This window comes from Rattus norvegicus, chromosome 13 (genome assembly GCF_021556685.1).
Source record: "Rattus norvegicus strain SHRSP/BbbUtx chromosome 13, alternate assembly SHRSP_T2T, whole genome shotgun sequence".
NCBI classification, from domain to species: Eukaryota; Metazoa; Chordata; class Mammalia; order Rodentia; family Muridae; genus Rattus; species Rattus norvegicus.
The window spans coordinates 50,603,322-50,608,867 of record NC_141546.1 but is presented as its reverse complement, the minus strand read 5'-3'; the positions used below and the strand labels follow the sequence as shown (position 1 = coordinate 50,608,867).

General features: G+C 44.5%; 1 pseudogene; it reads left to right on the top strand.

Annotated features, from left to right (window-relative positions):
• Positions 1 to 4,608: 4,608 nt before the first annotated feature.
• Positions 4,609 to 5,296, top strand: Snrpb2-ps1 (small nuclear ribonucleoprotein polypeptide B2, pseudogene 1; annotated as a pseudogene).
• Positions 5,297 to 5,546: the final 250 nt, after the last annotated feature.

Here is a 5,546-nt window from a genome sequence, read left to right as displayed (position 1 = left end):
CTTCCTAGGTAAGCGCTCTACCACTGAGCTAAATCCCCAGCCCCCAGACTCAAACCTTCTTATTCACTAGAGCACTTGGTTTTGCTTGCTTTGCCTTATTTATCCCAGCAGACGCGCATGCGTGCACGTGCGCATGCGCGAGCTTCCTAAGGGACTTTTAAAATCTGCTCTCAGGCTCTGCCCTAGAGGAAGTCTAGGAGAATAACACTGGCCATTTTTCTAAAACTCCCGGATGAGGGGTAACGGTTAAGTTCCTGGACGGGTGGGTGTACTTGCCTAGCATACAGACAGCATCGTGGGTTCAATGCCCAAACTATAGCCAAAAGCTCCCGGGCGATGCCCAATTTCATCAGATATTCCACTACACATGAAGCAAGCTGTTTTGCGAGCTGTTTTGCAGTATGGGCTACAGCTGATGACACAATGTCTCTCTTTCCACTACCTTTAAAGCACATGAGAGAAACACTCAGAAACCTCATACTACAAACACATTAGTAATGTTTGGGTGTAAGACTCGATAGCCTCTCAGAGAGCTCGTTTCTCTCCTGTTCTGCCTCAGTTGCGTATTTTTTCATTCTGTCTTTCCTGTTCCTTTCCTCCTTGTCCTGGTTTCTCCCTGATACCTGTTAGTGAGGTAGTGGGCAAGTTGTCCATCGTTTGGGGTCCAGGAGGTCTGTCGAGAAACTTGGAGAAAAAGCTACAGCACTTAGAGAAATCTTTATTGCAAAAATGTATGCTTTGGTACTGCAGTTATACGTGTGTGTATACGTATGCATAAATGTATATATATACATATAAATGCAGTGTTAAAGCATACATTTTATGTATAATATATACATTTTAAAATATAATATACATTTTATGTATAACACACACACACACACACACACACACACGCACGCACGCCAGTGAGATGGCTCAGTCAGTAAAGCAGCACTGGTCACTGAGGGTGGGAGTTTGATCTCCGGGAGCCATATGTTAGAAAGAATAGACTCCCAAAAGTTGCTTGCACACATGTGCCATGGCATACAGAAGTTGTACACACACACACACACACACACACACACACACACACACACACACACAAATAAATGTAATTTTAAAAAGTAAAAAGTTTGGCTGTTCTCCAAAGGTGAAACAATGAGTTAATGATATGGTCTATCCATTTCACTCCCTATATATACCCAAGAAATTAAAATAAATATTTAGACGTGGAATCCAATATACATAGTGGCATCGTTTATAATAGTCCAAAGCAGAAATGGTCCAAATGTCCGTCAACAAGTAGGAATAAACAAGATGCGGGATAGCCATCCAAACTGAATATTACTCATTCATAAATAAGAATGATGTATGCTATGACGTGGAAAATTCCGGAAAGCATCATGCCTGGTGAGTCAATCACAATGAAATGTGGCTACCAATTGAGAAGTTTCATTTAGAGCAGTGGTTCTTATCCTTCCTAATGCTGCAGCCCTTTAACACAGTACCTCATGTTGCAGGGACCCCCAACCACAAAACTATCTCACTGCTACTTCATAACTGTAATCTTGCTACTCTTATGATTCGTAATGTAAATATCTGATGTGCAGGATATCTGATACTCGACCCACAGGTTGAAAACCTCTGTTTTAGGAGTTGGGGATTTAGCTCAGTGGTAGAGCGCTTGCCTAGGAAGCGCAAGGCCCTGGGTTCGGTCCCCAGCTCTGAAAAAAAGAACCAAAAAAAAAAAAAGAAAGAAAGAAAGAAAGAAAACCTCTGTTTTAGCCTGATAGTTTTCTAACTCCGGCCCAAGAAGAAGGGTCACAAGATCAAGGCTAGCCTAGCCACACAGCAAAGTCCGGTTTCCAAAAACATTAATTAAAATGCACTAGATATTAAATTATTTTCCTCATGGATTTTACGAAATTCAAGACAAGACACAACGTAAGTGGGAAAAAATTTATCTTGGCTCATACTTCAAGGCTATCATTCATGATAGGGAAGTTATGATGGCGGAAGCTTAAATCATTTTCTCGTTATTTTCAGTTGAAGACCCAAACGCATGCAATGGTGCCAAGCACTGGTAAGGTGGGTCTTCCCATTTCAGTTAATTTAATCTAGATAATCACGCCCAGAACTTGTCTCCTTAGTGACTCTAGACCTTGTTAGATGACAACCAAGATAAAATGTCCCAGGTATTATGACTTTTTTGGAGGGAGAGGTTTTTCGAGACAGGTTTCTCCGTGTAACCCTGGCTGTCCTGGAACATACTCTGTAGACCAGGCTGGCCTCAAACTCAGAGATCCACCTGCATCTGCCTCCCCAGTGCCAGGTTTAAAGTCGTATGCTGCCGCCATCTCCCAGGTATTGTGACATATTTTTAGACTTCAATGATCCTAAAGCTGTTAAAGAGAAAAATCCGCACTTCGACAGAAGACTGATATAATGAAATAATCTGAAATAATCGTATTTAGAAAGTGCTTTCTATTGCTCTAAAGAGACACCATGACCATGGCAACTCTTATCAAGGAAAACATTTAGTTGGGGCTGGCTTACCGTTTCGGAGGTTCAGTCCTTTATCATCTCGGCAGGAAGCATGGCAGCTTGCAGGGAGATGTGGTGCTGGAGAAGGAGCTGAGAGCTCTACAACCTGATACACAGGCAGCAGGAAGCGACTGAGACAATAGGCCTCCTTTGAGCATCTAAGGCCCCAGAGCCCGCCCCCACAGTGACACACTTCCTCCAGCAAGGTCACATCTCCTAACAGTGCTACTCCCTATGCGCTAAGCATTCAAACCACCACAGAAGGCCCATGGCAAGAACTGCAGAGCCCCTACAATGGTGTGCTGTCTGGAATACTGACAGCCATTGCAGTCTGAATGAAACAGAGAGACATGAGCCATCCCTGCCAAAGGTATTTTCCTTCCCTTTGGAGTGTGCAGGAACTTCTCTGTGTACTGCTTGGAGGCATCATAAAATACCTCACATCTTTCCCTCTACCCATTTAATTCAGAAGAGTTCGCCAAGCGGATTTCAGTGATTCCTTTAACTTCTGGGTGCCTGAAGAACTTCTAGTAGTTTTTAGTGGAGGGAATCAGGGTTCTGTGGTGTGTCTCTTTGACTGACTGATCGGCCGGATTTGTTTGGTTTTGTTTTTGAAATAGGGCTCGCCTGTCCCAGGCTAGCCTCGAACTCACTTTGGAGCTAAGAACCTGAACTTCTGGTCCTCCTGCCTCCGCTTCCCAAGTAGAGCGACAGGCTCATGGGTGCATACTGTCGTTCCAGTTTGCTCTCTTCTACTGTGGTAAACGCCGGGACCCGAAAGCAACCAGGGGAGAAAGGGTTTATTTGGCTGATGCTCCTGCATCATAGAGTGTATCATAGAGAGAGGAAAGTTAAGGCAGGATCCCAAGACCTGGACGCCACTGTGCACAGTGGGCTGAACCCTCCAACATCAATAAAATGCCGTGCAGGCTTGCCCACTGGCCACTCTGATGGAGGGATTTACTCAGTTGAAGACCTCTCTTCCCAGATGACCCTAGTTCATATCAAGTTGGAAAAAAAAATAGCCTGCCCTCCACAGCTGTACACTACTCCTCCTCCTATTTATGTAGTGCTGGGGTGGGACTAGGGCTCCATGCCGCCTGGATGAACAGCCTTCCAATGGAACTGCATCCCCAGCCCAGGGCTCTACGTTTTACAGACCCTCATCCAAGGCATAGAGACACAGAAACAATCCCATCCCCATCAGACATCACCCTCCCAGGACCACAGGGGACTTTGTGGGAGTGCCCCTCTATTCCAAATGAAACCCAGAGCTGTGTAGAATCCTCCTCCTAAATGACCCACCCCGATACCTACCCCAACTACACCCCTTTTCCAGGAAGCTCCCCAAGTTTTCTCAAACTGTTCAGAAGCTCTGGGTCTAGGTCGGTCACTTCTGTGTGTTCCTAAACCCTTGGAAGATACTTGGGTTTTGTTGGTTTTGTTTCAGACTTTGTGTAGTCTGACCCTCCCTGGCCTTCTCCAGCCACTTGAAAGACTAAAAGCTACCAGCTTCTTGTCTGAGCATCTAGCTAAGATGTGGTAGCGTGAGCTTCACTCTCCCAGGAGTTTAGTGCCTCCTTTATATGGAATTAGAACACCTGGAGTTCTGGGCCTTTCCCAGGCCACATAGCCAGGAAAGGTGTGCCAGGCCAGACCTGCTAGTGAGGGCAGGTGTGTGTGTGTGTGGCGATGGGTGGTGGGGGCCGAGGCTCCTAGCTGGGAGCTGAGCTCCTGCATTTGCAGGGTGGCCAGGTACTCCGAGTTCTTTCTAGTTATTCATGCACAGTGCCCACCCCAGCTGTGTATAAGAAATGGCAAAGTTCAATCAATGAACATTTGAGCAGCACAAACATTAAAGCTGTCCCACTGTGTGTGAATTGATGAATATTTTGAGCAAATACCTGTATGTTAAAAAACAAAAACAAGGGGGTTGGGGATTTAGCTCAGTGGTAGAGCGCTTGCCTAGGAAGCGCAAGGCCCTGGGTTCGGTCCCCAGCTCCGGAAAACAAAAACAAAAACAAAAACAAAAACAAAAACAAAACCAAGAAACGGGCTTCTAGCGGACAGCGCCCACTTCAGGCTACTTGAAGAGTTTTACCCAAACATGGGTATCAGACAAAATCACACGATTTATATCAACAACATGAATGACAAAATTAAACAAGAAGAATTGAAGAGATCTCTGTATGCCCTGTTTTCTCAGTTTGGACATGTGGTCGATGTTGTGGCTTTAAAGAAGGCAAGGGGACAGGCTTGTGTTATATTTAAGGAACTGGGCTCATCCACAAATGCTTTGAGGCAATTATTAGGACTTCCATTTTCTGGTAAACCAATGAGAATTCAGTATGCAAAAACAGATTCCAATATAATATCTAAAATGTGTGGCACTTTCGCTGACAAGGAAAAGAAGGAAGCTCCAACCATGGAACAGGCTGCAGCAGCTGCAAACAGGAAGCCTGGTCCGGGAACACGAAATTCAGCTAATACCCAAGGAGACGCAGCACCAAATCCCCAGGTCCCTGATTAGCCTGCAGACTATATCCTCCTGTTCCTTAATAACTTACCAGAACAGACAAATGAGATGATGTTATCCATGTTGTTCAACCAGTTCCCTGGTTTCAAGGAAGTTTGCTCGGTCCCGGGGAGACATGACATTGCGTTTGTAGAATTTGAAAATGATGGGCAGGCTGGAGCTGCCAGAGATGCCCTGCACGGGTTTAAGATCACACCAGCCCATGCCATGAAGATTCCCTATGCCAAGAAGTGACACAGGGAGTGCCAGTTTTAAAGGACTTGGTATTGTTTATAGGGTTTGTTTGGATCACATTCAGTCAAGTCATTTTAAATGGTTGGAAGTGAAGGTGAGGTTTTGGGAAAAGAGTCACCTCATTTATTTTATTTTTTTTTATTTTTTTTTTAGTTTTGGTGAACTATGAAATACGAAGCCTTAATTTTGTACAATAAACTTTTATTTGTATTCTGATAAAAAAAAAACCAAACAACTTAATAGACATTTA